Raw genomic sequence first — 11,169 nt, 5'->3', positions numbered from 1 at the left:
CTTCACTATCAGAGTTAGGCGTCTAGTTGCCATTAGAGATTTGTAGCAGTTACATGCACTGGAGGGGTTTCTTTCCCTATGTGCTTTCAAAAGCGCATGTATTTTCGCACGATGCAGCCAAATTTTGTCGAGCCACAGCGGCGAAAGTAATCATGTTTTGTACATTCCAGAAACTGATATGGCTACTACGAACAACTGGCTAAAAGTTTCTAACTGCAACCAGTTGCAAACCTGTGTTAGTTAAAAAGTTAATTATCAGAAATTAGTTAACCAGCTTACTAAATACACCTCACCGGCTTTCTGGTGTCTGCTAACACTGGTAATATTATGCAGCAAAAGCCATATTTTTGAAAACTACTTATTCTTCCCTGAAACACCTGGTGCATATAAATACTGCTCACTTTCCTGTACAACACAGAAACGAAATAATTTCTTCTGTAACATGAAAGTTCCATGAGCCACATAACAAACCCGTGGAAAAAAACTGCATGCATACACACACATCTCTCCAAAACAGCTAAAAAATCCCACACAGTGAAACAATGCTTACACTGTCTTAAGACCAACATTAAAGGCTGCAAACACTAGCAAATTAAAAGTCAAACAAATGCCAAACATATGCTAAATGTCCCCATGGATGTAGATATTAAGCTATGAGCTGATTTTAATAAAAATGCATCAGCACAGAAATGCTTAAGACTTTGTTGGTGCACTATCCTGACACTTGTCCTCATTATCAGGCAGCCTGCTTGTCGTTCATCATCATCAACAGCCTGACTATGCCCACTGCAGGGCAAAGGCCTCTCCCATGCCTCTCCAATTAACCCTGTCGTTACTTGTCTGCATCACCAGTGGAAGAGGTAGCGTCCTAGTGATGAGACGTGTGCACGAACAGGTAGCCTTCTCCATGGCAGAATGCAGCAGCAAGAGAACTGCACAAGAAAACATTCAAAGTATACAGTTATAGTAACTTCTAATAGAATCAAACATGGAGCAGCAACAATCAGTTAAATGTGCTCTAAAATGCAGCACTCCGAGTGAGTTTGATAAGGCTGCTGAGTAATAGCATAAGCAGCAGTCACAAGACTAGAACTAAATGTAATGCGTCCTTGAACAAGAAAAAGCTATAACATGCTGTTGTGTTCAGTTCTGCCCCCACATTCGAAGACTGAATGATATTCACAGGAACTGACATTAACGTGTTACACCTAATTAGGCAGGCTCGAGACAAGGCGGTAGGTGACTATAGGTTCTAGGAACAGTAGGGGAGAGTTATTAGTAGAGTTCGCAGATAGATATAGTTTACGGATTATGAATACCTTCTTCCACAAACGAGCAAACAGGAAGTGGACGTGGAAGAGCCCCAATGGTGAGACTAAACATGAAATAGACTTCATACTGTGTGCACACCCTGGCATCGTAGAGGATGTGGAGGTCCTCGGTAAGGTCCGTTGTAGCGACCACAGAATGGTAAGGTCTCGTGTTAGCTTAGATTTGAAGAGGGAACGGAGGAAACTGGTGAAGCGAAAGGCTATTAACGAGTTAGCATTAAGAGGGAAGGTAGAGGAATTCAGACTGTCGCTGCAAAACAGATTTTCCGCTTTAACTGAAGAAGACGACCGCAGTGTTGAAACAATGAATGATAATCTTACAGCTATCGTTAGAGAGTGCGCCGCAGAAGTAGGTGGTAGGATGGTTTGACAGGATACCAGCAAGCTATCTCAGGAGACTAAAGATCTGATTAAGAAACGCCAAAGCATGAGGACTTCTAACTCCACAGACAGGATAGAACTAGCAGATCTAACGAAGTTAATAAATAAGCGCAAGGTAGCCGACATAAGAAAGTTTAACATGGAGAAAATCGAGCATGCTGTAAGGAACGGAGGTAGCCTAAAATCAATGAGGAGAAAACTGGGCATAGGTAAAAACCAGATGTATGCGCTAAAAGACAAACAGGGCAATATCATCAGCAATATGGATAAGATAGTTGAATTAGCCGAAGAATTCTACACAAATCTATACAGTAGCGAATGTAATCATCAAGTTACTGAGGGAGGCAGTCGAGCACAGCAATGGGACATCCTGCCAGTAACGAAGGAGGAAGTAAAGAAAGCCTTAGGAGCAATGCAAAGAGGGAAAGCAGCTGGTGAGGATCAGGTAACAGCAGCTTTGTTGAAGTATGGAGGAGAGATTGTGCTACAAAAACTAGCCACCCTGTATACGCAGTGCCTTGTGACCTCGAGAGTACCAGAAGCTTGGAAGAACGCTAACATTATCTTAATTCATAAGAAAGGAGACGTCAAGGACTTGAAGAATTACAGACCAATCAGCTTATTGTCCGTTGCCTACAAGGTATTTACTAAGGTAATCGCTAATAGAGTCAGGAAAACCTTGGACTTTAGTCAACCAAATGATCAGGCAGGCTTTCGTAAAGGATACTCGACAATAGACCACATTCACACTACCAATCAGGTGATAGAAAAATGCGCGGAATATAACCAACCCCTATATATAGCCTTCATTGATTACGAGAAAGCATTTGACTCAGTGGAAACCTCAGCTGTCATGCAGGCATTGCGGAATCAGGGTGTGGAAGAGTGTTATGTGAAAATATCGGAAGATATTTATAACGATTGCACAGCTACTATAGTTCTCCATAAAGTCAGCAATAAAATTCCAATACGGAAAGGTGTCAGGCAGGGAGACATGATATCGCCAATGCTCTTCACTGCCCGCTTAAAGGAGGTATTCCGGGGACTGGAATGGGAACAGTTGGGGATAAGAGTTAATGGAGAATACCTGAGTAATTTGCGATTCGCTGATGACATTGCCTTGCTAAGCCACTCAGGACAAGAACTGCAAAGCATGATCAACCAGTTAGACAGGCAGAGCAGAACGGTGGGGCTAAGAATTAACATGCAGAAAACCAAAGTAATGTTCAACAGCCTAGCAAGGGAACAGCAGTTCGCAATTGGTAGCGAGGTGCTGGAAGTAGTAAGAGAATATGTCTACTTAGGGCAGGTAGTGACCGCAGATCCGGATCATGAGAGGGAAATAACTAGAAGAATAAGAATGGGGTGGAGCGCATATGGCAGGTTCTCTCCGATCATGAATGATAGCTTACTAATATCCCTGAAGAGAAAAGTATACAACAGCTGTATACTACCGGTACTCACCTATGGGGCAGAAACGTGAAGGCTAACAAAGAGGGTTCAGCTTAAGTTAAGAACAACGCAGCGAGCTATGGAAAGGAAAATGATAGGTGTAACGTTAAGAGATCGGAAGAGGGCGGAGTGGGTGAGGGAACAAACGCGGGTTAATGACATCTTAGTTGAAATCAAGAAGAAAAAAATGGGCTTGGGCAGGGCATGTAATGCGAAGGCAAGATAACCGCTGGTCCTTAAGGGTAACGGAGTGGATTCCAAGAGAAAGCAAACGCAGCAGGGGACGGCAGAAAGTTAGGTGGTCGGATGAGATTAAGAAGTTTGCGGGGATACAGTGGCGGCAAGTGACAAAGGACAGGGCTAACTGGAGAGACATGGGAGAGGCCTTTGCCCTGCAGTGGGTGTAGTCAGGCTGATGATGATGATGACCAAATTAGGCTACCACGAAGAGATATTTAGCCATTCCAGTCATATGAAGATAACATGCAGGCCATAAAATATAAAAATTATTTTGTGTTTCTGATTTGTCTGCACAAAAATTCAGGCAGCTTTTGTTTTCAAAAGTGATGGCACAAAGACATTGCAATATAATGCACATGTTGCTGTAGATAATGTATCATTTGGAGCTATACCAGGTGTTAGGGGAAAATGTATGAACAAAGAGTACAAAGGTGAGCAAGTTCGTCAGGGCAAGAGTGGCACACTCTAAAGCAAATGAATCAAAATATTAAGGCACACACTGCGTCAGATACAATACTTGTAAGTAAAGCTGCATAGAACTACAAGCGATGAAAGCCTCAGAAACGTGCCCCTAAGGGAGCAGCTGGACTGGTAGTTTTTTATTTGTCCCGCAGCACATCCCTCTAGTGCTGAGGCCTGCTCATATCTGTTTAAGTTAAGAATACAAGGGAAACAAGCAAACAAGTGTTCCAAAGAAGATAAAAATGTGCACTTAGGTTGTTCTTTAGGAAATTACCTGTCACTAATTGCAGCAATAAATACCTCGAGAAAGAAAATAAGTTATTTACACAGCTTATTACAAACCTTGATGGCACGGGAGAAAGGCAACATCAAATGCATCGGTTCAAGTAAAGCCAGGGGTCTTGTTAAGGTCACAGCAATATTTGTTGACTTAGGCTCAGCTAGTGTAATGCAATCAGTAACTGAACGTCGGCATGAATAAAAAAAACAAAGCACCAATACTCAATTCCAAATGCATTTCAACTGTACAGTGCAGTCAGTTGTGACAAAGGGAGTGTGAAAGAAAACCTCAGCAATGCTCATGACATCAAATAAGCACCTTTCTTCTGTACAGCTAAAATATAAGCTTTGCAGGGTTTCATGTAATGCAAGGATAACCTGGTAAGGTATCAATTATTGATGCTAGCCACAAATATGCTTCTAAAGCAGAGTGCTCCACTTGAACGCCAATATTCAATTATGCATTGCCCGTTAGGCCATGCCTATCACATCACTGGTTCACTTCAAACATGCCATACCTTGTAAGAGGTAGGTACTGCTGAAGTAAACCTATAAAATTTATTTGCTGCTTTTAGACTGCTGTATAAAGGTCATGAAGCAGATAATTGTTTTAATTTGGTCTATACAGTGGTCAAGATTTCCAAGCACGAGAGGCATGAGGGAAAAAACTATAGAAAGCATTTCACACTATAACACAATGCACTTGACTAGGGGAGTGCTTTCATGACGCCCGCAATATCTTTTCCCTTTCTCTTGGTCCTCTTTTAAAAGAAAAAAAAAACGAAAGAGAGAGGGAGCCTGGACCAGAAGATTTTTGGCAGGCTAAAAAAGACAAGGAAAATATACCCACTTGTCTACCTATCCTTTTACAAGTGGCACATGCTTGATATCCAGTGTCAATGGCTGATAGGCTGAACCAGCAGGTCTTGATGTCATTTGCCTCTGGTTGAGGTAGCATTGGCTCGATGACAGATGAAAGCTGGTGCAAAAGTAGCGTGATGATACCGGTGGAGCAGCTGTACAGGGCTTGACTGCGGGTGCATTTGAAGAAAGGCTGCATTAGAGCCATGCTTTCATAAACATCACAGAAGCCACATCCCATTAAAACCTCTAGCTGTTCAGTCCAATGTGTTCATGAGTGGAGGCTAATTATTAATTACCTATGCCTCCAATAGTTAGCAAAAAAATGGTTTACAAAGCTTGTCATACTTTTCTTAAAGCTATTATTCGCGAATCACGTTATACTTTTATCGCTTCAGACTGAAAATGGGGGAATGACATAAATGTAGTGAACGTAAAAAAATAAAATGACAACAAACCTTCCATTGTGCGATTACCTCAGCTGCACTGCAATGGAATGGTTCTGCTATTTTTAATCGTCGTTTCGTTGACCAGAACTATTAAGAAACACAGCACTTGATGTGACTGCGACGTAGAACGGGCAATGCTCCTTATCCAGTAAACACTCAGGCAGCAGAATCAAAAGACGCACGCCGCTACAAGCACTTTTCGTTCTTATGGTCTCCTTTTCACGCGCTGCTCCTGTTCAGTCGGAATAACGAATCAAGCAGCACCCCATAGTTCTCGGCGTGCAACCAAATTCTATCACATAACTCCTGCGCCGAGGAGCTGACGCAAACAGCGTGAGGCGGCGGGTTAAAAGTTGCATAGTTGGCAAGCGAGCGTGTCAGAACACCTTCTCTCTGCAAACGATCGCGTGGTGCCCGCATTTTGCACCTCACTGCGAACAAGACGTGAAGACCAACCCAAATGCATTCGCAGCCCTCAATCATACCCCCGACACATCGCAGAAGTCATTTTCCAGTTCTGTACTTACATTTGTCAACGTTCACGGCAAGCCGTTTCTTCTATCGGGCATCGGGCGCCGGCCGCTCTCGGCGTGGTTGCGTGCAGTACGTCAGAGCAGTTTTTGAGCACTGCGTGCGCGTAAGAACGTCTTCCGCAGCACTGGAGCCATCTGTCACCTTCCGAGTTCAGTCACACTACCACAACACTAACGAGGCCGCACATTTAACACAAACAAACTGAAGAAACGCACCCACATCACAACCGTCGCACCTCGCCAACATGGAGGTAAAAAAAACTAGGAGAGAGTGCGCTCAGCCTCTGCAAGCCATCCTCCTCTGACGCCGCTGCCGAGGGCCCTTTTGCGCACTGACTCATGGGAAATAGGCCCTCTTCCACAGTTACCAGACTGCCAACCAGCGGTGATTTTAGTGAACGTCCGTGCTCCGATGTAGCGCAGAAGCGCAGCGCCTGTGTTGCAGCTTTGGCGGAATGCGTACCGAGCTCGAGGTTGTCTGAAGGCTCCGCGTCTCAACACTTCTGTTGATTACACTCTTGAGTTTTTGGGTGCACTGTAGAAAACTGCAGGTAAACTTTTCATCAAAGGGTGCGGCCGCGACCTCGTCACTGTTCAACTGTGGTTCATAAAGAGAATGGAGAGGAATTCCTTTCGTCGTTATACCCACATACGGAGCGTTTATTTCAGCGCATGCTATAAGCGGAGAACTCGAGAGTAGACGAAGAAACGGGCCTCTAAAAAAGGGCGCAGCGGCTTCCAGAGCACTCACGGCGGACGGACGTATTTTGACGAGCGCTTCGGCGCGCTGCGCAAGATTCTATTTCTCAGGCGGACTTCGGCCCGCCCATGAGCCCGGCACAAGTCGTGCCGAATACGCTCGCGCACATACGCGGTTCCGACGTGAAATGCAGCAGTGAAGTATTTCTCTCTCTCTCGCTGTCGAGAGAGAGTGCCGGCGGCTTTACGTCTGCCCCTGCGCGGGGTCTCCCGGCCACTGCGCACAATCACTTACAAAAAGAAGTAAACTGTATGTATACATAGCCGCGCGCTCGTAGCGTCCTGTCTCGGACTAATCGCGCGCGCGGCACACTGCACTAGCGGCCGGGGTGGGGCGCCCGGCCGCGTATAACCGTCCGAGGTAGCACCACGGAGCGTTCGTGTCACGGGTGCACTACCTGGCGAAGAGCAAGCGGGAAGTCAAGCCCGCCTGCTCGATGAACGCAAAGAGGCTCACCATTGTTCTGTCACGGGTGCGCGCACTGCCGCGCGGCCACAGGAGCGCTTCGAGACTGTCCGGGATGATTCCCAGCGCCCTGCAGGCCGCGAGAATCTCGCGACGCGGCACTGCAGAAGCGGCACAGCGAAGGAGCATGTGCTCCAATATCTCCACTGCGCCGCAGTCAGCGCACGCGTCGCTCGGGGACGGTGGCCGCTGCGGCGAGCGAGCAGTTTGCGCTCACCGCGGAGCCGTCAGTTAACACAAGCAGATGGTCGCGCAGTTGCTCGTAGAACGAAAGAGCGAAACCGAAACCGAAATCCGGCTAAGAGCTACCACTGCCTTGTCACGTGAGGGCCTATTTCCCATGATTCTTTCCATTATATTTTTTATGACTAGGCTTCAAGATTGTGACGTCATGCTCCCTCCTAGTTTTTCTTCCTCCATGCTCGCCAACAAAGAGTCGTTTCAGCGTCCTAAAAGAGATAGTGTAGCGCGCGGCCAACATGAGACTCGCAATCCGCCGCCAGCGAACAGAAAGGTGGCGCTAATGTCGCCTAACTTTACACGCGTTAAAAAAAGAATTGATAAAGCCCTTTTTGCCACAAACTTGTTGCATTAAACGACAAAATATTTTGTTTCAATTACAAAGTCAGCAAATGAGAATGATTGCGGTGAAAAAATGCGACTACTCACAAGCATCTGTTTCTGGCGGCGCTGCGAACGAAAGCTTGGAAAACCGGGCAGCATGCCGGGCAGCTACAGGCGACGCATCTGGGGCCAGGAAAGCCGCAGCCGCTGCACGGCTGCACTGTCTGCCTAGTTCTAAGGCTATAACTCAGCTCCCCGTAACTGCGTCGCAGAATAAGGAATGATGATGATGTTGCCAAACGCTACTGGTTTCGGTTTTTATTTTCGCATATTGTGTGGCTTAGCGTACTCTACACAGCTTGGCTCATGCGATTTAGTGTGCGTGTGTGTACCTAGGGAACACGAGCGTTCGCACGCCGCTCTAGCGTGACGCGCGAAACTTTCAAGGCTGCGCTGCAGCATCGCCTCTGTTTTGTGTGTGTTTATATCACGTCATTGGACACCTTGCACGCTCTTTGCTCGAGCGAGCCCCGCCGACAGTCGCGCTACCGTAGTCTTTTTGTGTGCTTCCTTGATTGCTTTTTGCCTCTGCCTTATGCGGTCCTCGGCTCGGCCTCACGTCCGCTGATGGCAGTAAGAAAAGGCGAAGACTGAACACATGCTTTCGCGCGTCTACTCCGTATGACTACGTTAAAACCCAACACTTTATTCCAGGATTCCTTAGTCATTGCATTACGGGAAGATAGAAAATACAGCTCTCACCACGTTTTCCCTCGCCACAGCTTCGTACCGTGTTTGCGTTGAAGGAGATGCAAGTGAAGATGCGGAAGAGGCACTGCGCCTGTGTTTTAGCGGTGCTCAAAGTGGGGGCTGCTCTCACCCTAGATTTTTCCATACTGGAAGCTCCTCTGTGGCTCAGTACTACCGAAAAATGTAACAAGTCAAGAATGAGGGCTTATAGTGCTCCAATTGCCGTGCACCTTCCTCATGCAAAGCCCTTGTTACCGCAGTTGAGTACAGCGGGCCGCTGTTACCTGTTTTGTTTCTCTAACTTCTCTTTATAGTATCGGCCGCCGAACATGAATAAAAATTAATATTGCCTTGCCTGAAATTTCGCATGTACAGTCGCTGAGGAACGAAGCAACTTGAGTTCTCGAAGCTGTAAGCCTGCACACGTTACACAGAATTTACTCAGAGCGCGAAGCGGTGCGGCCCTTTTCGCGCGGGGTTTTTCAGTCCCGTGCGATCAGCCATTGCTGGTCGCTCGAGGAGGAGGGTAGTGCGAGGTTTTAAATTGGGCGCTCCCACGTGGAGTGGCATAGTGTACCGGGCACTTTTGCATGGCGGGCAGTGTGCAGGGAAAGTGTGCTTGCGGTGCAGGTACAGGAAGCTGGTGATATAATTTGGGCGCCATTTGGGCTAGCGAGAACGTGTCATTCAGTGAGTGTGGAAACACATCGGTGCAATGCTAAACTTGAATTGTTTTGTAGCTCGCAACAATAATCCCTCTGAAACCTCAGAGCGAAACGCTCTTAATGCTAGTGTGTTTTAGCACCGTCGTACGGTACATCACTGTTCAACTGCACGTTAAAATATGACCTATCAAGAATTACAACAATATCAACACCAACGTGTTTCGAATTGGCAGAGTTGTTGTACAGCTCTGCTGAAATTCTTTGTTAGTTCTGAAATGTTAAATCTGTTTAATGACTGCCTGAGTACAGAATTTAAGGACGAATAGGCAGCAGAAAGCATTGTTTTCGTGTAGAATGAGCCATCAGCGAAACTGATTCGCTGTAACGAAGTCATCATTGCGCTTATGTAACACAATATGTCACTAGCTCCTATTTTTCCTTAAAGTTCTTTTAATTTCCTTGAAGTGCAAGGCAATAATACTTGAGTATTCTATGAATTCATTCACTTTGTACCAAAATTATTTCGTTTGCTGGTAACTTTTTTCGTAGACTTTATACAATCAAAAATTGTCACTAATGTCTTCAATTCAAGGCACGTTTCTGAATTTCGGGATAAATGTTCTGTTATGAACTTTGCCCTTTTCCCCGCACTCGAAAATGCGAAAGCAGTAAATCTAGTATTGAGAACATTGAACTGAAATTTCTAAAAATCCACAGCGTGCTCGGCTATGGGAATGTGATTGCAAATTTTTGTTTCGTCTTCAAGGTTAGTTAAGTTGCCGGTTTGAAGTTGTCGGCTACAGTACTTGATTATTTTTGGCTTTTATTTTTTTATTCGCATCACCAAAATGCTTTCTCGGTTCGTAGTATATTTCTATTGACAGCAGTATATAAGCAGTAAGAAAATTGTATGAACTTTCTATCAACAAATGTTGATAAAATATGCCCTAAGAAAATGTGACTGCAAATGTTTGTTTCGTGTTCAAGGTTGCTTTAGTTGCATTGACATGTTAGGCTAGAGTACTTAATTAATTTAGGCATTTATTCTCATTATAAAACGTTCTGTCGGTGTCTATAGTATGTTTCTACTGACAGCAGTACATAGAAAGCAGTAAGGAAATTGTATGAACTTCCTATCAACGAATGTTAATAGAATATGCTTGGCTAAGGGAATTGAGTGTAATGTTTGTTTCGTGTTCAAGGTTGTTTTCATAGCTTTGAAGTGTTCGCCTACAGTACATGATTTGAGGCATCTATTCGCATGACCAAAAATGTTTTGTCACTTTCTAGAGTATTTCTGCTCACAGCAGTCCGTAAAGAACATAAAGTATTAAAATGGAATATATCTTCTGTTTTAAAACGTTTTCCCATATCCTGATTACATTCCAAACGCATTTGCTGCGAATAATGTTGGTCGCTTTTCGATATAGTGAAATTGTTGACTAGCTGCAACAGATTCCACCATGCAATCAGGTAAGATGTCGTCACGATTATGCGAACAAGATAGCGTTAATCACCTCGAACACCATGCAGTTTGTTCATTTACTTCTCTCAACGTGTCAAACTGCACCCAGCTTTTCTAGTAACTTTCTATTGACAGGAGTAAATACAAAGAAGTAACAGTCTACCAACATTGTATTGACAAAGGTACATAGAATGTAAAAATTATTTTCTAGTAACTTTCTATTGACAGGAGTACATACAAAGAAGTAACTTCTATCAACGTTGTATGAACAATTGTTGATAGAATGTAAAAGTTACTACAAGGTTACTAGAGTCAATAGAATGTTAATACAAATTCTAAAGAAAGTTGGTATCCATTTTTGTAAGGGTAAATGCCTTCAATTCAAGGCACGTTTCTGAATTTCGGGATAAATGTTCTGTTATGAACTTTGCCCTTTTCCCCGCGCTCGAAAATGCAAAAGCAGTAAAGCTAGCATTGAGAAAATTGAACTGAAATTTCTAAAAATCCACAGC

General features: G+C 44.7%; 1 long non-coding RNA gene across 1 annotated transcript; it reads right to left on the bottom strand.

The window, feature by feature from the left end:
• Positions 1–775: 775 nt before the first annotated feature.
• LOC149345358 (uncharacterized) lies at positions 776–6,233 on the bottom strand. Its single transcript, XR_016283281.1, has 3 exons — positions 5,983–6,233; positions 4,996–5,176; positions 776–932 (listed from the first exon to the last, which is right to left on the bottom strand). It is a non-coding gene; the product is annotated as an uncharacterized LOC149345358 (long non-coding RNA).
• Between the last annotated feature and the right edge of the window lie 4,936 nt (positions 6,234–11,169).

Source organism: Amblyomma mixtum, chromosome 5 (assembly GCF_055824585.1).
Source record: "Amblyomma mixtum isolate Tamu chromosome 5, ASM5582458v1, whole genome shotgun sequence".
Taxonomy (NCBI): Eukaryota; Metazoa; Arthropoda; class Arachnida; order Ixodida; family Ixodidae; genus Amblyomma; species Amblyomma mixtum.
This window is presented reverse-complemented; position numbering and strand designations above follow the sequence as displayed.